General features: G+C 44.1%; 1 pseudogene; it reads right to left on the reverse strand.

Moving 5' to 3' along the window:
* Positions 1-1,938: 1,938 nt before the first annotated feature.
* Positions 1,939-21,992, reverse strand: LOC135532363 (ATP-dependent Clp protease ATP-binding subunit clpX-like, mitochondrial; annotated as a pseudogene).
* Between the last annotated feature and the right edge of the window lie 509 nt (positions 21,993-22,501).

A 22,501-nucleotide genomic window follows, 5' to 3' on the forward strand; every position in this document is an offset into this window, starting at 1 on the left:
TAGTCATGGTGCCCCTCATTGATGTCACATGACATGGTAGTCATGGTGCCCCTCATTGATGTCACATGACATTGTAGTCATGGAGCCCCTCATTGATGTCACATGACATGGTAGTCATGGCGCCCCTCTGGTGTCACATGGCCTGGTAGTAATGGCACCACATGGCATGGTAGTCATGGTGCCCCTCAGTGGTGTCACATGGCCTGGTAGTCATGGTGCCACATGGCATGGTAGTCATGGTGCCACATGATATGGTAGTCATGGTGCCACATGGCATGGTAGTCATGGTGCCACATGATATGGTAGTCATGGTGCCACATGGCATGGTAGTCATGGTGCCCATCAGTGGTGACACATGGCATGGTAGTCATGGTGCCCCTCAGTGGTGTCACATGGCATGGTAGTCATGGTGCCACATAGAACCCTATTCCCTATATAGTGCACTACTTTAGACCAGAGCACCATAGAACCCTATTCCCTATATAGTGCACTACTTTTGACCAGAGGCCTATAGAACCCTATTCCCTATATAGTGTACTACTTTTGACCAAATGCCTATAGATCCCTATTCAGTGCAATACTTTAGACCAGAGACCTAGAGAACCCTATTCCCTATATAGTGCACTACTTTAGACCAGAGCCCTATAGAACCCTATTCCCTATATAGTGCACTACTTTAGACCAGAGCCCTATAGAACCCTATTCCCTATATAGTGCACTACTTTAGACCAGAGCCCTATAAAACCCTATTCCCTATATAGTGCACTACTTTAGACCAGGACCCTATAGAACCCTATTCCCTATATATAGTGCACTACTTTAGACCAGAGCCCTATAGAACCCTATTCCCTATATAGTGCACTACTTTAGACCAGAGGCCCTAGTTGAATAGGGTACCATTTTGGACCCGTACTGTTCAGTGTGCTAGCGTGTAGTAGAGTGTTGTAGAGTGTGGTAGCGTGTAGTAGAGTGTTGTAGTAGTGTTGTAGAGTGTGGTAGCGTGTAGTAGCGTGTAGTAGAGTGTGGTAGCGTGTAGTAGAGTGTGGTAGCGTGTAGTAGAGTGTTGTTTTAGCGTGTAGTGGAGTGTGGTAGCGTGTAGTAGAGTGTTGTAGCGTGTAGTAGAGTGTGGTAGCGTGTAGTAGAGTGTTGTAGTAGTGTTGTAGCGTGTAGTAGAGTGTGGTAGCGTGTAGTAGCGTGTAGTAGAGTGTGGTAGCGTGTAGTAGAGTGTGGTAGCGTGTAGTAGAGTGTGGTAGCGTGTAGTGTGTAGTAGAGTGTTGTAGCGTGTAGTAGAGTGTGGTAGAGTGTGGTAGCGTGTAGTGTGTAGTAGAGTGTTGTAGAGTGTGGTAGCGTGTAGTAGAGTGTTGTAGTAGTGTAGTAGCGTGTAGTAGAGTGTGGTAGCGTGTAGTAGAGTGTGGTAGCGTGTAGTAAAGTGTAGTAGCGTGTAGTAGAGTGTAGTAGAGTGTAGTAGCGTGTAGTAGAGTGTTGTAGCGTGTAGTAGTGTAGTAGCGTGTAGTACGCTGATATGTGTTTTCCTAATCACTTTACAGGCGTGTTCCTGTAATACACTATCATTAACATTAACTCAGCAGCCCTGATGTTTAAACATCTCCAGCTCAGTTATGTTCATTATGACACCGTTAGTACCCATGGTGGATACGAGGAGATGTGGAGTTAAATTAGTGCCAGAATGTGTTTTTTTGTTGTTGCAGTAATTTAACGCCATAGAAAAACAATCATGATGTGCTCATTTCAGTTGAAGACAGTCAGTAACTGACTCGGTATCCCCCTTTCTCTCACATGGCACTTCAAGCAGGGTAAAGAAAGTGGCAAAGTATTTCGTAAACAATTTCAAATAGTATTTGAACTCTGGTCTGTTGGTGACAGTCAGGGATTTCTTTTTTTTTAACCTTTATTTAACTAGGCAAGTCAATTCAGAACATATGTGTTTCCCTGGCTGATCCCATTCATGTTATGTGTGTTTCCCTGGCTGATCCCATTCATGTTATGTGTGTTTCCCTGGCTGATCCCATTCATGTTATGTGTTTCCTTTGCCACGTCAACCTGCCATCATCACAACACAATAGGAAAGAACACAATCACCTATTTAAAATCATTTAGAATAAAAATTGCATTCTCTTAAGATGGAAAATATATATAATACTATATATAAAAAAAAAAGTTAAAAAAAAAAGGTCCACGTTGTTAGTGGCCCTTCATTCATAACTAAACAACTACCATTTGATTCACACGATCAACAGGTATTTACAGATCTCACATCCTAGTTGTTCCTTATGAAAACACAGACAGAGAAAAAGGTCAAGAAACACTTTCATCAAGCTGTAGTTTCAGTAGTGGGCTCCACGGGGTCTCAGGGTCTGGAATTCAAGGAACCCACAACTGCCTTCCAAAAAGATTCTAGAAGGTGTTCTAATGATTCTAGATTCCACTGTGTGTAGATAATGTAGCGGTTCTTGAAGATGAGTGTCAGTAAAAGGTCAAGGTGGATCAGATCAGTTGTTAGTTGCTGCGTCCATCTGTCTGGGCCAGTTCTCCTCTTCAATACCAGAGTCATACTCCTCCTCTGCCGCCTCATTCGCTGGAGTCCTGGAAATATATTTACATTTTTAGGCATTTAGCAAAACACTCTTTGGCAGAGAGAGGAGGGTCAGTAATTAGTGGTAAGGTTAGTTATGCAGAGAGAGACAGGGCGAGCGAGAGAGAGAGCGAGAGAGAGAGAGGAGGGTCAGTATTAGTTATGCAGAGAGAGAGGGCGAGAGGGCACGAGAGGAGGGTCAGTATTAGTGGTTCTAGGGCCATGGTACGGTCTGTGGAGATGTTAGGAACATTACATGGAAACTTCAGGTCAGGTTTCAGTGTTCTGTTCTTAACAGAGTAGCAGTCAACAGTTTGGACACACCTACTCATTCAAGGGTTTTTCTTTATTTTTATAATTAACTATGTTATACACTAGAATAATAACGAAGACATCAAAACTATGAAATAACACATGGAATCATGTAGTAACCAAATAAATAAAAAGTGTTAAACAAATCAAAATATATTTTATATTTGAGATTGTTCAAAGTAGCCACCCTTTGCCTTGACAGCTTTGCATACTCTTGGCATTCTCTCAACCAGCTTCTTTAGGTAGTCACCTGGAATGCATTTCAATTAACAGGTGTTAATTAATTTGTGGAATGTAACAGGTGTGCCTTGTTAAAAAGTACATTTGTGGAAATTCTTTCCTCCTTAATGCATTTGAGCCAATCAGTTGTGTCGTGACAAGTTAGGGGTGGTATACAGAAGATGGTCTTTTACCAAATAGGGTTAAGTCCATATTATGGCAAGAACAGCTCAAATAAGCAAAGACAAACGACAGCCCATTATTACTTTACGACATGAAGGTCAGCCAATCCGGAAAATTTCAAGAACTTTGAACGTTTCTTCAAGTGCAGTCGCAAAAACCATCAAGCACTATGATGAAACTAGCGCTCATGAGGTCAACGACAAGAAGGGAAGACCCAGAGTTACGAGACTCAGAAATTAATAAACGCTTCAGAGTTCAAGTAACAGACACATCGCAACATAAACTGTTCAGAGGAGACTGAGTGAATCAGGCCTTCATGATCGAATTGCTGCAAAGAAACCACTACTAAAGGACACCAATAATAAGAAGAGACTTGCTTGGGCCAAAAAACACGAGCAATGGACATTAGACTGGTAGAAATCTGTCCTTTTGGTCTGATGAGTCCAAATGTGATATTCTTTGCTCCAACCGCCGTGTCTTTGTGAGACACAGAGTAGGTGAACCGATGATCTCTGCATGTGTGGTTCCCACCGTGAAGCATGGAGGAGGAGGTGTGATGGTGCTTTGCTGGTGACACTGTCAGTGATTTATTAGGAATTCATTTGTTTTTCAACAGGACAATGACCCAACACACCTCCAGGCTGTGTAAGGGCTATTTGAACAATAAGGAGAGTGATGTAGTGCTGCATCAGATGACCTGGCCTCCACAATCACCTGACCACAACCCAATATATTTTCATTTGTTTCACACTTGTTTTTTGGTTACAACATGATTCCATATGTGTTATTTCATAGTTTTGATGTCTTCACTATTATTCTACAATGGTGAAAAATAGTAAAAAAAAAGAAAAAAAAAGACTTGAATTTGTAAATGTTCTAAAACATTTGCCTGGCACTATACCTCTGGCATGACGAAACCAACAAACTGATATGGTTGTTATTCATCTATTAAAATATAACTTTTACTTAACTAGGCAAGTCATTTAAATCCTGGCAAGAGATAAGTACAGCAATAAACAAAAAGACACTACGAAGCCAATAAGAACCAAACAGGTGCTGACGAACCTGACGTAGTGTGGTTCTGATTTGCCCAGGACGACGTCCTCGGTTAACTCCACAGACACGATGTCTGAACATGGCACCTCGAACATGGGCTCCAGAAGAAGCTTCTCCTGTATGTAAAAAAACAAAAAAGGAGATTTCACACAGTAGTGTCAGAAAACTGAAACAAGACATGGTGTAGGAATTAATTTCACAAGCAGTCACTCACCACATTAGAAATATCACTTAGATTTACCATCAGCAACTGAATCCTCTGTTTGTATATTGTTACTGCTGATAAGACTCAAATACATACCCAACTTCTAGGAATTGAGCACATTGTATTGACTGACCATGATGGACCTCAGGCCTCGGGCTCCTGTCTTCCTCTCCAGAGCCAGCTTGGCGATGGCCCTCAGAGCATCTGTGGTTACATTCAGTTCACACTGGAACAATCAGAGAGAGAGAGCGAGAGAGAGACACAGGAGAATAAACAGGAACCGAGACACTGAGGCAGAGCGAATGCGATCTGCACAGACAAAGACTTGGGCTAGACTAAACCTTGATAATGACAATATTATGTCTACTTTGTGTCTGCTAAGTAGCCAGCAGTCCTGTGAGCAGCTGGGGGAGAAAGAGAAGAGAGAGAGAGAGAGAGAGAAGAGAGAGAGAAAGAGCTTGTGGATTCTCAGCAGTAGAAATGTTCTTCCAGTCCTGAGAAAGGACTTTCCTTCCTCACCTTGTCCTGAACAGGGCCTGGTACCGAGTCTACTACTACTACTAACCTTGTCCATGCTGAACAGGGCCTGGTACCGAGTCTACTACTACTACTACTACTACTACTAACCTTGTCCATGCTGAACAGGGCCTGGTACCGAGTCTACTACTACTACTACTACTACTACTAACCTTGTCCATGCTGAACAGGGCCTGGTACCGAGTCTACTACTACTACTAACCTTGTCCATGCTGAACAGGGCCTGGTACCGAGTCTACTACTACTACTACTACTACTACTACTACTACTAACCTTGTCCATGCTGAACAGGGCCTGGTACCGAGTCTACTACTACTAACCTTGTCCATGCTGAACAGGGCCTGGTACCGAGTCTACTACTACTACTACTACTACTAACCTTGTCCATGCTGAACAGGGCCTGGTACCGAGTCTACTACAACTACTACTACCCTTGTCCATGCTGAACAGGGCCTGGTACCGAGTCTACTACTACTAACCTTGTCCATGCTGAACAGGGCCTGGTACCGAGTCTACTACTACTACTACTACTACTAACCTTGTCCATGCTGAACAGGGCCTGGTACCGAGTCTACTACAACTACTACTACCCTTGTCCATGCTGAACAGGGCCTGGTACCGAGTCTACTACAACCACCCTTGTCCATGCTGAACAGGGCCTGGTACCGAGTCTACTACAACTACCCTTGTCCATGCTGAACAGGGCCTGGTACCGAGTCTACTACAACTACTACTACCCTTGTCCATGCTGAACAGGGCCTGGTACCGAGTCTACTACAACTACTACTACCCTTGTTCATGCTGAACAGGGCCTGGTACAGAGTCTACTACTACTACTAACCTTGTCCATGCTGAACAGGGCCTGGTACTGGGGTATGACGGCGTTGCGTGGTTCAGTCAGGATGCGGACCAGCGTCTCTTCATCCAGACTGTGTAGAGGCACCACCACAGGCAGACGCCCGACAAACTCCGGGATCATCCCAAACTCAATGAGGTCCCGGGCCTCCACGAGCTTCAGCAGCCGGTCCTTCTCCTCCATCTCTGTCACCATGTCCGTCTGTTCACTGCTGCTAGCCAGGTCGGCTGCTGCCGCCGCACGGCGACCCTTACCCATGTTGGAGGGCGTGCCAAAGCCCAGGTACTAGAAGAAGAAGAAGAAGAAGAAGAGAGAGAGAGAGGTAACAACAGGTAGTACATAGGCGGAGGGGGACCAGGGAGGAGAGGGTTAAGGAAAACGCAAGTGGTCTAAAACACTGAAGAAATGAGACGTCATCTGGAGAGGCCTAGATATTCATGTTCCATTGATGAAAATACTACGTTATCAAAGCGGTAGATCGGAAATTGAAACAATAACAAATTTGTTTTACATCCCTGTTAGTCAGCATTTCTCCTTTGCCAAGATAATTCATCCACCTGACAAATGTGGCATATCAACAAGCTGATTAAACGTCATGATCATTACACAAGTGCACCTTGTGCTGGGGACAATAAAAGGCCACTTTAAAAAAAATGTTCAGTTTTGTCACGCAACACAATGCCACAGATGTCTCAAGTTGAGGGAGCGTGTAATTGGCATGCTGACTGCAGGAATGTCCACTAGAGCTGTTGCCAGATAATTTAATGTTAATTTCTTTACCATAAGCCACCTCCAACATAATTTTATAGAAATGTAACCATTTTTAAATTATTTTTTTTAACCTTTATTTAACCAGGCAAGTCAGTTAAGAACAAATTCTTATTTTCAATGACGGCCTAGGAACAGTGGGTTAACTGCCTGTTCAGGGGCAGAATGACAGATTTGTACCTTGTCAGCTCGGGGATTTGAACTTGCAACCTTCCGGTTACTAGTCCAACGTTCTGACCACTAGGCTACCCTGCCGCCCCATGCCAGCCCAGGACCTCCACATCCGGCTTCTTCACCTGGGGGATGGTCTGAGACCAGCCACCTGGGTTGGCTAATGAAACTGTGGGATTGCACAATCAAAGAATTTCTGCACAAACTGTCAGAAACCGTCTCAGGGAAGCTCATCTGTGTGCTCTTCGTCCTCACTAGGGGTCTTGAACTGACTGCAGTTCGTTGTAGTAACTGACTTCAGTGGGCAAATGCTCACCTTCGACGGCCACTGGTACGCTGGAGAAGTGTGCTCTTCATGGATGAATCCCAGTTTCAACTATACCAGGCAGATGGCAAACAACGTGTATGGCGTTGTGTGGGCGAGCGGTTTGCTGATGTCAATGTTGTGAACACAGTGCCCCATGGTGGCGGTGGGGTTATGGTATGGTGAGGCATAAGCTACGGACAACGAACACCATTGCATTTTATCAAAGGCAATTTGAATACACAGAGACACCGTGACGAGATCCGTGACGAGATCCTGAAGCCTATTGTGGTGCCATTCATCCACCGCCATCACCTCATGTTTCAGCATGATAATGTTTGGCCCCATGTCACAAGGATCTGGACACAATTCCCGGAAGCTGAAAATGTCCCAGTTCTTCCATGGCCTGCGTACTCCCCAGACATGTCACCCACTGAGCATGTTCGGGATGCTCTGGATCGATGTATATGACAACGTGTTCCAGTTCCCACCAATATCCAGCAACTTCACACAGCCGTTGAAGAGGAGTGGGGACAACATTCCACAGGCCACAATCAACAGCCTGATCAATTCTATGCGGAGGAGATTTTCTATTTCATTTTGTCCTTTATTTAACTTGGCAAGTCAGTTAAGAACAAATTCTTATTTACAATGATGGCCGACCAGGGAAGAGTGGGTTAACTGCCTTGTTCAGGGGCAAAACAACAGATTTTTACCTTGTCAGCTCGGGGATTCGATCCAGCAACCTTCCAGTTACTGGCCCAACGCTCTAACCACTAGGCTACATGCCGCCCCAGGTGTGTCTCATGAGATCACACCAGATACTGACTGGGTTTCTGATCCACGTCACTACTTTTCTTTTTTTTCTGTGACTAACAGATGCACATCTGTATTCCCAGTTAAGTTAAATCCATAGATGAGGGTCAAATTCATTTATTTCAATGGACTGATCTCCTTATATGAACTGTAACTCAGTAAAAACGTTGAAATTGTTGCATGTTGGGTTTATATTTTTGTTCAGAGTAGGTTCTGATGGGATATGACTGTTGAACTCATGAGGTATTTATTTAGTTATATTTTCAGAATCAACGGGTACATGATGACTGGAACGAACTACAGTTTCAGAGATTTTTGGAAACACTTATCTCCCAAACAACTACCTCTTTCCCTACTGTATTTATTTATTTAGCTCCTTTGCACCCCATTATTTCTATCTCTACTTTGCACATTCTTCCACTGCAAATCTACCATTCCAGTGTTTTACTTGCTATATTGTATTTACTTTGCCACCATGGCCTTTTTTTTGCCTTTACCTCCCTTATCTCACCTCATTTGCTCACATCGTATATAGACTTGTTTCTACTGTATTATTGACTGTATGTTTGTTTTACTCCATGTGTAACTGTGTCGTTGTTTAACTCTGTTGTCTGTTCACACTGCTTTGCTTTATTTGGGCCAGGTCGCAGTTGTAAATGAGAACTTGTTCTAGCCTACCTGGTTCAACTAGCCTACCTGGTTAAATAAAAAGGTTAAAAACAAAAAACAACATATTATTAAAATGGATTTAAAAACTGCAGATTGACCCTTTAAAAATGGACGAATACATAAACGAAGAACTAAACTCAGACTAGAGATACTCAACTGACCAAGTCTCTCTATAAAACCAGTGAACGGAAATAAAATAGTCTGCAGCTGTTTTACAGGTGTGGGTCGATACAAAAAGGGGAAAAAAAAAAAAAAAAAATTCTTACTAACCTTTTCATTCTTTCGTCTGCTGACGATTCTGTCGAGTCCGTTGAAGGCCCCCGACGCTACGAACAGGATGTTAGTGGTGTTCACCTGCACCGTCTCTCCCCTCAACTTCCTGGAGTTCTTCTCTGGAACGTTCACGATCGTACCCTCCAGGAGTTTCAGCAGGCCCTACATTCAGAAACACACGACGGCAATCACTAATACAAACCATTAGGTAAACGCTCTACAACATGGTTGCCCAACTGCCCCCCCCCCCTCCCCAAAGTTTACAGAGAATAAAATAATTATATTTAAAAATTTCATTGTTGGATATAAAAGACTTAAAATCCAAGAAATCAGCTACAAGTGTCATCTGTTGAAGTATTCCCATATATAATAGAAAAACATGATTGTTTATAAATGTAATCAAGGTTTGAAATTATTACGTTTTAGTCAAACATCTCTCTTTGGGCTTCTTTCAGTCAATTTACATTCTACAAATTATTTGTAATTATGTTCTGGCCCCCCCGACCATCTGCTCAACAAAATCCATCCCGAGGCTGAATCTAGTCGGCGATCCTCTACAAGCAAACAACATCAAGGATCCTGGCTGTGAGGTTCCAAACGAACACCACCCAGCTATAATATTGAATTGCAATAGTCATTATTACTCTTGCGTGTAAAAATAGCTACTGTAGCCACGATCCCCACAAGGGCTGTGGGCTACTGTAGCCACGATCCCCACAAGGGCTGTGGGCTACTGTGGCCACGATCCCCACAAGGGCTGTGGGCTACTGTAGCCACGATCCCCACAAGGGCTGTGGGCTACTGTAGCCACGATCCCCACAAGGGCGATGGGCTACTGTAGCCACGATCCCCACAAGGGCGATGGGCTACTGTAGCCACGATCCCCACAAGGGCTGTGGGCTACTGTAGCCACGATCCCCACAAGGGCGGTGGGCTACTGTAGCCACGATCCCCACAAGGGCGGTGGGCTACTGTAGCCACGATCCCCACAAGGGCGGTGGGCTACTGTAGCCACGATCCCCACAAGGGCGATGGGCCTAAGTAAGTCAGGTATGTAATGTTTGCAATGTGCTGTACATCAGATATGTGAATTGCCATGCTGCATGACACAAAGACTTTTCTAATGGATACAAATGAAGTCATCATTAGAGGCATCTAGTGCACAGCTGTTGACAAAACATTAGGAACACCTTACTAATATGGAGTTGCCCCCCCCCCTCTCTCTTTTCCCCTCAGAACAGCCTCAATTCGTCAGGGTGTTGGACTCTACAAGGTGTTGAAGGCGTTCCACAGGGATACTGGCCCGTGTTGACAAGAATGCTTCCCACAGTTGTGTCAAGTTGGCTGGTGGACCAGTCTTTATACACACAGGAAACTGTTGAGCGTGAAAAACCCAGCAGCATTGCCGTTCTTGACACAAACTGGTGCACCTGGCGTCTACTAGCAAACCCCATTCAAAAGTAACTTCAATCTTTTATCTTGCCCATTCCCCCTCTGAATTGCACACACGCACAATCTACGAAGGCGGCAGGTAGCCTAGTGGTTAGAGTGGAAGGGCGGCAGGGTAGCCTAGTGGTTAGAGTGGAGGGCGGCAGGTAGCCTAGTGGTTAGAGTGGAGGGCGGCAGGTAGCCTAGTGGTTAGAGTGGAGGGGCGGCAGGTAGCCTAGTGGTTAGAGTGGAGGGGCGGCAGGTAGCCTAGTGGTTAGAGTGGAGGGGCGGCAGGTAGCCTAGTGGTTAGAGTGGAGGGGCGGCAGGTAGCCTAGTGGTTAGAGTGGAGGGGCGGCAGGTAGCCTAGTGGTTAGAGTGGAGGGGCGGCAGGTAGCCTAGTGGTTAGAGTGGAGGGGCGGCAGGTAGCCTAGTGGTTAGAGTGGAGGGGCGGCAGGTAGCCTAGTGGTTAGAGTGGAGGGGCGGCAGGTAGCCTAGTGGTTAGAGTGGAGGGGCGGCAGGTAGCCTAGTGGTTAGAGTGGAGGGGCGGCAGGTAGCCTAGTGGTTAGAGTGGAGGGCGGCAGGTAGGCTAGTGGTTAGAGTGGAGGGGCGGCAGGTAGCCTAGTGGTTAGAGTGGAGGGGCGGCAGGTAGCCTAGTGGTTAGAGTGGAGGGGCGGCAGGTAGCCTAGTGGTTAGAGTGGAGGGGCGGCAGGTAGCCTAGTGGTTAGAGTGGAGGGGCGGCAGGTAGCCTAGTGGTTAGAGTGGAGGGGCGGCAGGTAGCCTAGTGGTTAGAGTGGAGGGGCGGCAGGTAGCCTAGTGGTTAGAGTGGAGGGGCGGCAGGTAGCCTAGTGGTTAGAGTGGAGGGGCGGCAGGTAGCCTAGTGGTTAGAGTGGAGGGCGGCAGGTAGCCTAGTGGTTAGAGTGGAGGGCGGCAGGTAGCCTAGTGGTTAGAGCGTTGGGGCGGCAGGTAGCCTAGTGGTTAGAGCGTTGGGCCAGTAACTGAAAGGTTGCTTGATTGAATCCCTGAGATGACAAGGTAAAAATCTGTCCTTTTGCCCCTGAACAAGGCAGTTAACCCACTGTTCCCGGTAGGCCGTCATTGTAAATAAGAATTTGTTCTTAACTGACTTGCCTAGTTAAAATAAAAGGTTAAATTAAACAATTGTCTCAAAACTTAAAAAACATATTTTTAAAAAGTATTTAATCTGTCTCCTCCCCTTCATCTACACTGATTGAAGTGGACATCAACATAACAAGTGACATCAAGAAGGGATCATAGCTTTCACCTGGATTCACCTGGTCAGTCTGTCATAGAAAGAGCAAGTGTTCTTAATGTTTTGTTGTATGTCTGGACACTCCTGTAAAAGTTGACCAAATGACTTTCCTAAGCTTGGGATAATAAAGTAGAGTTATGTTGAGTACTGGCCTGCTGTACACCTTCTCCTCCTACGTCTCTGAGCTGGTGGATCCCAGGAACACTGCCAATCTTATCCACCTCATCCAGAAACACAATGCCTGGACAGGGAGAGGTTTACAGTCAACTAAAAAGGGTAGGTCAAATTACTTTCAGTGCCTTCATGAAATTATTCATACCCCTCGTCTTATTCAACATTTTGTTGTGTTACAGCCCGAATTCAAAATGGTTTAAATATATTTTTTTTCTCTCCTCACCCATCTACCCCATAATGACAAAGTGAAAACATGTTTTTAGAAATCTTTGAATATATAATAAATAAGTTCACACCCCTGATTCAATACATGTTAGAATCACATTTGGCAGTGATTACAGCTGTGAGGCTTTTCTGGGTAAATCTCTCAGAGCTTTGCACACATGGATTGTACAATATGTACACATTATTAGTTAAATTCTTTAAACTCTGAAGTTGGTTGTTGATCATTGATAGACAACCCTGTTCAAGTCTTGCCATAGATTTTACAACTGATTGAAGGCTAAACTAACTAGGCCACTCAATGTCGTCTTGGGAAGCAACTCCACTGTCGACGTGGCCCTGTGTTTTAGATTATTGTCCTGCTGAAAGGTGAATTCATCTCCCAGAGTCTGGTGGAAAGCAGACTGAACCAGGTTTTCCTCTAGGATTCTGCCTGTGCTTAGCTCTATTCCATTTATTTTTATCCTAAAAAAAATAAAATAAAAATAATAATAATAAAAACTCCCCAGTCCTTGCCGATGACACCCTCAGTTCTGCCATTAAACTCGAACTGTTTTAAAAAGTCTCCATTGGCCTCATGGTGAAATCCCTGAGAGGTTTCCTTCCCCTCTTGAGACTAGGAAGGACGCCTGTATCTTTGTAGTGACTGGGTGTATTGATGCACCATCCAAAGTGTCATTAAAAAACGTCACCATGCTCAAAGGGATATTCAATGTCTGCTTTTTATTTTAACCCATCTACCAATAGGTGCCCTTCTTTGCGAGGCATTTGAAAACCTCGCAGAGTCTTTGTGGTTGAATCTGTGTTTGAAATTCATTGCTCGACTGAGGGACCGCAAAGATAATTGAGTGTGTGTGCGTGTGGGGGGAGGGGGGGGGGTACAAAGATGAGGTAGTCCATTTTGACATTATGGGGGGGGTGGGTATTGTGTGTGTGTGTGTGTGTGTGTGGGGTACAAAGATGAGGTAGTCCATTTTGACATTATGGGGGTATTGTGGGTAGGCCAGTGACACACAATCTAAATTGAATCCATTTTAAATTCAGGTTGTAACAACAAAAAGTCAAGGAGTGTGAACACCTTTTGAAGGCTCTGTAAATATCCCAGAAACACAATGTCTGTACATGGAAACCACATCTTCAGTGAGATGGTAGTCATTATATTGTATTATATTGGTGGTCATTATTATACATGTTGTACATATGTGATTAAGATTAACTTTCATAATAAGGTTTATTTGAACCACAAGAGAAGTGAATTCTCATCCGCCAAAAAATAAAATAAATATATATATATAATCCCTGCATCAGACTACTCACAACTTAACAAAGTACTGTACATGAAAAGCATTATGGAACTATTGAGGTCCTGAAGATGCAGAAACCAGTGTTTATGAACCACCCACCTTGCTGTGCTTTATCCACAGAGTAGTTGGCATCCTGCAGTAGCTTGGCGATAACAGACTCAATGTCCTCCCCCACGTAGCCAGCCTGGGTCAGGGTGGTACAATCACAGATGGCAAACGGCACATCTAGACACTTGGCCAGAGTCTGGGCCAACAATGTCTTGCCTGGGAAATATAGTGAGGAATATTTTTTTATGGACATGAGAAAATGATATATTTCACAACAGTAAGTTGTTTTTGGACAACAACAACAACAAAATAGTTGAGTAACCTGATCCAGTTGGGCCTAACAGCACGATGTTGCTCTTCTCCAGTTTGATGTCAGTGTGGGTGGAGTCTAACACGTCCCCGCCCCTCTTCTCCCGAGGAGCCTGCTGCTGCATGGAGGCTCCCAGAGCGTTGCCATGGGGACTGATCCCTGCTATCTGAAGTAGTTCTACAATGTAAACAAAAACAGTCATATTGTATATTTTTGGGTTCAGATGATTTGGCAGCAGGACAGTGGTGAATTCTAGCCTGGTCCCAGGATCTGTTTGTGCTCTTGCCAAATATCAACTCCATTGTGGTCCTTGTCAAGCTTGTTTGGCATAACTGATTCCATAAGGAGTTGGCGAGAGGGCAGAAACACATTTGGCCCCCAGGCTAGGGAAAAAAAAAACACATTTTGGGTTTCCCCATCTCTCATGGTAATGACCTGGCACAAAAACATCACTTTTCCAAACAGGATATGCAATGTTGGCCTACTGTGACCTGGCAACTTGTGTTGTACTACACATCTCTACTGTATAACTTGCATTACTGCATATAAAATATTAAGAACACCTGCTCTTTCCATAACAGACTGGCCAGGTGAACCCAGGTGAAAGCTATGATCCCTTATTGATGTCACTTGTTAAATCCACTTCAATCAGTGTAGATGAAGGGGAGGAGACGGGTTAAGGGATTTGTAAGCCTTGAGACATGGATTGTGTGTGTGTGTCATTCAGAGGGTGAACAGGCAAGACAAACGATTGAAGCGTATGGTAGTAGGTGCCAGGCACACCGGTTTGTGTCAAGAACTGCAACGCTGCTGGGTTTTTCCACGCTCAACAGTTTCCCCGTGTGTATCAAGAATGGTCCACCACCCAAAGGACATCCAGACTACTTGACACAACTGTGGGGAAGCATTGGAGTCAACACGGGCCAGCGTCCCTGTGGAACGCCTTCAACACCTTGTAGAGTCAACATGGGCCAGCGTCCCTGTGGAACGCTTTCGACACCTTGTAGAGTCAACATGGGCCAGCATCCCTGTGGAACGCTTTCGACACCTTGTAGAGTCAACATGGGCCAGCGTCCCTGTGGAACGCTTTCGACACCTTGTAGAGTCCGTGCCCTGACGAATTGAGGCTGTTCTGAGGGTAAAAGTGGGAGGTGGCAACTCAATATTAGGAAGGTGTTCTTAATGTTTTGTCAACTTATTCTACAAGTACACAACAACAGAAAGGAACAGGAAGTGTTGTGTTTGTGAATCAAATCAACGCTACTTTTCTAATAACCAATCAGATGGGTTCATGCAGGTGACTGACTGATCGTGTATGGAGGAATCCTCAACTTGGCACTACGCCCAGAATGTTGCTATGGGAACAACCAAGGTATCTCAGTTTCAAGGTCTCAACATGGAGAGAGAGAAAGCCTCGTGAGGTATTGGTCAGTCACATGAGTCATGAATGAATTATGCTAAATCATGCAAATATAACTCCGCCCCAGCGGAGCTGCTGATAAACCTATACGGTGTTGTTGTAACCTTTTAATTTAACCTTTATTTAACTAGGCAAGTCAGTTAAGAACAAACTCTTATTTACAATGACGGCCTACCGGGGAACAGTGGGTTAACTGCCTTGCTCGTGGTGGGGGGCAGAACGACAGACAGTTAACCCACTGTTCCACCTTGTCAGCTCGGGATTTGATTGGTTACTGGCCCAACGCTCTATCCACTAGGCTACCTGCCGCCCAGCTTGCTGATAATAAAGACTGATTGACGTCAGAGGTCCCAGGTATTGGTTTTCCACCTCTTATTGTTTTGTACGCGCCGTGTACAATGCGTTTTCAGTTCTCCAGGCATGGTATTACATCATCTAGGCTCTCTAGTTATAATGTGAAGTATCAGTATCTGTGGTGCGGCGTCGCTGCAATAGGTCAAAGTTCAATCTAAAAATACATGTGCTCCGCTCTACTGGGAGCCACTGTGTATTCAACATCCTTTCAAATACTTAATATGGGCTTCCTGTTTGGCTCAGTTGGTGGAGCATGCCCCCCCCACCCAGAAGTGTCACATTTTTGTTTAAACCCGAAACTGCCACAACTGATTAAATTAGTCAAAGGATTAGTGATGATTCGTTGACTAATTGAAATCAGGTGTGAAAGTTCAGGATACATTTATTTTTTACTTGCACAATTGGTGGCTGACTAAATACTTTTTTGCCCCACTGTATGTGTATATACAAAACAGAACACTCCAATCAAAAAATGTGACATTTAAAAAAAAAAATTGTCAATGCTACGAAACTATGTAAGGAGGACCAATCAAATCACTTACTGGTGAACCTGTACTCATCCTCCCGTCTTCTCATCTCGAGCTCTACAGAGGATGACAAAGTACTCCAAATCAACCTGATCACAGCCAGATTGACACATCATCACTACAGTTCTTCAAGGGGGAATCAGATCCCACTGTTGTTATATCATCACCTTGTTAAATCCATTAAAAATCATCCATTTAAAAAACAACAACTGTGAAATGTGGATGTAAAAAGTAAAATTATTGAACAAATGCCAAATTATACTAACGAGAGCACCTTGAGGTGATTGATATGAACAGGTGTTTCAGCACATTCTAGAAAACAGTGGTTGGGTCTTTGTTGCCTACTGAAATTCTACTATTCTGGAAGGAAGCCAACTTTATTTTTGTCCAGTCTACGTTTCCTTGGAAACTGAGGCCGACTATCACTAATATTTTAAACAAACAAACGCCTGTAGCTGACTGAACTCTGCTGACCTCGTGGTGTCAGAACTACTACAGCTAACAGACTACGCTGACCTCGTGGTGCCAGAACTACTACAGCTAACAGACTAACTGACCTCGTGGTGCCAGAACTACTACAGCTAACAGACTACACTGACCTCACGGAGTGAGCGAGGCCTGTTTCTAACTAACAGTAGACTGTACTACTGACCTCGTGGGGTGAACGAGGCCTGTTTCTCCACCTCCACCTGTCTGCTCCCAGCAGGGATGTTGTTGTAGACTCTCTTGTAGTGATTATACACAGCTACCGCCAGCACCTTCTTAGCATAGGACTGACCCACTACGTACCTGTCCAGGTAGGCATAGATCTGAAAGACAGTGTCGTTGACATTTACGATAAAGACCTTTTCTAACGTGTTCAAACAAGTCCACCAATAACAGGAACTGTGTCATAATGCATTATACTGCATTTCCAGGCTTTAAGTAAAGTTTAAGCTCATGACAAGTCTTACGGTGCATTATCAAGCCCCCCCCCCCACTCCCCAAACAAATTCGACATGTTTCATAAACAGGTGTAGACTAACAGTGAAATGTTTACTTATGGGTCCTTTTCCAACAACGCAGAATAAGATTTTTTTTTAACTAAAAAAATTAATAGAAGCCTGTGTATTACAGAAATAAGGAAGTGGATGGCGGCACGTTTTACTTTTAAACTCTGGACAAAACAGAGACGCTTGTCCCAGGTCCCAAGAAAACAGAGACGCTTGTCCCAGGTCCCAAGAAAACAGAGACGCTTGTCCCAGGTCCCAAGAAAACAGAGACGCTTGTCCCAGGTCCCAAGAAAACAGAGACGCTTGTCCCAGGTCCCAAGAAAACAGAGACGCTTGTCCCAGGTCCCAAGAAAACAGAGACGCTTGTCCCAGGTCCCAAGAAAACAGAGACGCTTGTTCTAGGTCCCAAGGAACAGAGAGATGTGCTGTCAGATGGGAGTACGGTCGTCTCAAATAAAACCGTGAAGGACCTCGGCGTTACTCTGTACCCTGATCTCTCTTTTGACGAACATATCAAGACTGTTTCAAATGGTAGTTTTTTTTCTTAAATTTTTGTTAAATTGCTAAAACAGGAAACTTTGTCCAAAAATGATGCAGAAAACCTAATCCATGTTTTTGTTACTTCTAGGTTAGACTACTGCAATGCTCTACTTTCCGGCTACCCGTATAAAGCACTAAATAAACTTCAGTTAGTGCAAAATATGGCTGCTAGAATCCTGACGAGAACCAAAAAATGTGATCATATTACTCCAGTGCCTCTCTACACTGACTTCCTTTTAAGGCAAGGGCTGATTTCAAGGTTTTACTGCTAACCTACAAAGCGTTACGTGGACTTGCTCCTACCCATCTCTCCGATTTGGTCCTACCGTACATACCTCCACGTACACTACGGTCACAATAAGCAGGCCGAAAGACCAAAGACTCATCTCTTCAGTAGGTCCTATGATTGAGTGTGGTCTGGGAGAGAGGTGCGAAGGTGAACGGAAAGGCACTGAAGTGACGAACCGCCCTTGCTGTCTCTGCCTGGCCGGCTCCCCTCTGTCCACTGGGATTCTCTGCCTCAGACCATATAACAGGGGCTGAGTCACTGTCTTACTGGTGCTCTACCAGGGCTAAGTCACGTCGTGCCAGGCTTGAGTCACTGACTTGACTAATGTAAAATGTTATGGGATGCATTTTCTCCATTGTTCTTGATGGTAGGCCTACATTATGATCAAATAGCCAATGAGACATGGCCACTGTTAAAACTAACTTAATGCAGGTACAGCCTCAGTGTTCACAGTAACACTAACTTAATGCAGGTACAGCCTCAGTGTTCACAGTAAAACTAACTTAATGCTGGTACAGCCTCAGTGTTCACAGTAAAACTGTAACTTAATGCAGGTACAGCCTCAGTGTTCACAGTAAAACTGTAACTTAATGCAGGTACAGCCACAGTGTTCACAGTAAAACTGTAACTTAAAGCAGGTACAGCCTCAGTGTTCACAGTAAAACTGTAACTTAATGCAGGTACAGCCACAGTGTTCACAGTAAAACTAACTTAATGCTGGTACAGCCTCAGTGTTCACAGTAAAACTAACTTAATGCTGGTACAGCCTCAGTGTTCACAGTAAAACTGTAACTTAAAGCAGGTACAGCCTCAGTGTTCACAGTAAAACTAACTTAATGCTGGTACAGCCTCAGTGTTCACAGTAAAACTGTAACTTAATGCAGGTACAGCCTCAGTGTTCACAGTAAAACTGTAACTTAATGCTGGTACAGCCTCAGTGTTCACAGTAAAACTGTAACTTAAAGCAGGTACAGCCTCAGTGTTCACAGTAAAACTAACTTAATGCTGGTACAGCCTCAGTGTTCACAGTAAAACTGTAACTTAAAGCAGGTACAGCCTCAGTGTTCACAGTAAAACTAACTTAATGCAGGTACAGCCTCAGTGTTCACAGTAAAACTGTAACTTAATGCAGGTACAGCCTCAGTGTTCACAGTAAAACTGTAACTTAAAGCAGGTACAGCCTCAGTGTTCACAGTAAAACTGTAACTTAATGCAGGTACAGCCTCAGTGTTCACAGTAAAACTGTAACTTAATGCTGGTACAGCCTCAGTGTTCACAGTAAACCTGTAACTTAATGCTGGTACAGCCTCAGTGTTCACAGTAAAACTGTAACTTAATGCAGGTACAGCCTCAGTGTTCACAGTAACACTAATTTAATGCTGGTAAAGCCTCAGTGTTCACAGTAAAACTAACTTAATGCAGGTACAGCCTCAGTGTTCACAGTAAAACTGTAACTTAAAGCAGGTACAGCCTCAGTGTTCACAGTAAAACTGTAACTTAAAGCAGGTACAGCCTCAGTGTTCACAGTAAACCTGTAACTTAAAGCTGGTACAGCCTCAGTGTTCACAGTAAAACTGTAACTTAAAGCAGGTACAGCCTCAGTGTTCACAGTAAACTCGCTCTGGAAGTTGTACAGAATTTTCACAACAGCAGACCTGAAATTTGCTCAGTCCCCCCCCCCCCCCCCCAAAAAAAATATGTAGGGAATGCATTATAGCTCCAGGTATACCTGCAGCATCATCATAGCCATTCCTGTTTGAAGATAACCATCACATCAACAACAAAAAAAACAGGAGAAACAAGAACCAGTTCCTCTTTATGGCCATTGGTGCATGTACCTTTTTGGGTGGCGGGGGAGGTTTCTGTGTGAAGGCCATTTTGACAGCCTCAGCGGGCGACTCTGCTTCTGTTTTCAGACCCTTCTTCGAGTCCGTCTCAGAGAGCACCACGAAGAAGTGATGGCATTTCTCACACTTTACAAAACGTGTTGACGCTGAACAACAACAAAAAACACAACATTGAAATGTTTTCGTTTTCCATCTCTGATTTCATACAATAGTAGTGACTGTGTGACAAGTCAATCGTTATTACCACTGCTTTTTCTACAACTAGAAAATACAACCTGTGTGAACATCGTATCCTTTTATTTATTTTTTTAAAAGGTACTCACATACAAAGGTCTCCACATGTGTACATGGGTCTCCACATTTGGGACAGTGCAGCTGGTTACCCCCTTCCCTGATCCACCAGAAGAGCCCGGAAGTCTCTTTCCCTCACTGAGGTTCTTCTGCATATGACGAACACAATAGAGAGAGAGAGAGAGACACACTATCATGAATGCAATGTAGCCACAGATAGGAAGCTATGTCGTTGTCACTGCTTGAAAAAAAAAAAAAAAATCACTGTGTATTTATTACAAAGTCTATTATTGTGTCTTGTCACCACCAGAGATGGGGCCCCAATTCCATTTCAACTCAATCGTTCTATTAAAGATGTCACCACTTAGCCTGTTCCCAGATCTGTTCATGCTATCTTGCCACGTAGTTATGTAAAGTTTAGCAATGACGATAGGAGTTGGCGAGACAGCACAAACAGATCTGGGTCTCGTCACCACGGGGTGATTCATTCTATAAAGAGGGCAAACAGATCTGGGTCTCGTCACCACGGGGTGATTCATTCTATAAAGAGGGCAAACAGGTCTGGGTCTAGTCACCACGGGGTGATTCATTCTATAAAGAGGGCAAACAGATCTGGGTCTCGTCACCACGGGGTGATTCATTCTATAAAGAGGGCAAACAGATCTGGGTCTCGTCACCACGGGGTGATTCATTCTATAAAGAGGGCAAACAGATCTGGGTCTCGTCACCACGGGGTGATTCATTCTATAAAGAGGGCAAACAGATCTGGGTCTCGTCACCACGGGGTGATTCATTCTATAAAGAGGGCAAACAGATCTGGGTCTAGTCACCACGGGGTGATTCATTCTATAAAGAGGGCAAACAGATCTGGGTCTCGTCACCACGGGGGTGATTCATTCTATAAAGAGGGCAAACAGATCTGGGGTCACCACGGGGTGATTCATTCTATAAAGAGGGCAAACAGATCTGGGTCTCGTCACCACGGGGTGATTCATTCTATAAAGAGGGCAAACAGATCTGGGTCTCGTCACCACGGGGTGATTCATTCTGTAAAGAGGGCAAACAGATCTGTTTACCTTTCCACCTTCGCTGGATCCATCCTTGGTTATTCCATCTTTAGCAACGAAACACACTGCCGTTTCATGGAAGGATCTGACTCGGACTCCGGGAGGTAGGTGAGCTTCACAAGAACCAGGTCTGCTCAAAGCATACAGTTGAATACGAGAACAAGACAGTCCTGCACAACAGAAACACCATGCAACCAAATGTTTAGGCCTATGTTATCATAATCCATAAACGTGTACTTTTTATTTCTGAATGGCCAGGATTCATATATATTAGGTCAGGCCAACTTTCCCGTTCCATAGATATAGAATGATTCATTCAAATTCTATGCCTCGTTTCCCCTCCTCCATCAGCCAATCATTAGATCAGCCTTTCCCGGAAATCATTAATTATCACGTAGCCTAAGGTGTTGTTTACAATGTCAATATCAACATCTGGCATTACGGAAATACAGCTAGCTGTGCGCTACATTTGTGACATTGCACACAATTCTCACACCCAAAATGTATCAAAGTAATGCAACAGGACGTCTTGTTAAAAATAAAAAAAAGTTTAGCAAGAGACGCGTTTAGATTACTATTATTATCTATGACAATTTTTTTAAGATTACAAAGTGTCGTTACCTCTGTGTGCTGAATTCAAGAATATCCTCACGGCCGATGTGCATGTACAGGACATACTTTAGTCAATCAATATCTGGCAAATAAACACAGATAAAAACAGGATTAACTACTAACCAGCATGAATCAACCCGGACAATTGTTAGGTACTGTAGTTACCTAGGACATAGTTAATTTAGCAAAGTCACGTAAAAATCTGACGGAGCTAAACGGAACAATATAACGAACTAGTTATTCAGGTTCACCCGTCAACAAGTTGTGGTCCTCAGCTACGTGACTAACAAGTTATTATACAAACTTGAAAATACAAAAACAACACCCTTATAGCTGGAAGGCCGAGGCCGGATTTGGAAGCCAGTGGGGCAACTAGTTCATTTATTTTATGTAGGAAACACGGCTAGCGACAGAAAAACAAGTGAGCATTCCGGATTAGAGGTCATTTAGCTAACTTAGTTATCCGGTGAAACATAACTAAAACATGTCAACTGGTTAGCTATGTGACATGTTTAAGAGACGCACAATGTGGCTTAACAATATATAGTTTACTAGAAAACCAAACCTTACCTTTTTTGAATTGTACACGAAGCACGATGGAACCAAAACAAGGCTTGACAGGTTTCTTCCCGGAGCACAATTTGATCGAGTCACTGCGACTGTGTTGGTTTATTAGCAGGTCAACGATGTCATTCATACCAATGTGTCACCGTCCAGATATAATGGGGTAAACCGCTTCAACTCATACCGCGTTTACACCGCAATTCGGAACTGGGAAATCCCAGACTTGCTGATTCGTTAGGCTCCACACGTGTATAACTACGGGCCAGATAAGGTTTCCCAA

Source organism: Oncorhynchus masou, unplaced genomic scaffold (genome assembly GCF_036934945.1).
Source record: "Oncorhynchus masou masou isolate Uvic2021 unplaced genomic scaffold, UVic_Omas_1.1 unplaced_scaffold_1836, whole genome shotgun sequence".
NCBI classification, from domain to species: Eukaryota; Metazoa; Chordata; class Actinopteri; order Salmoniformes; family Salmonidae; genus Oncorhynchus; species Oncorhynchus masou.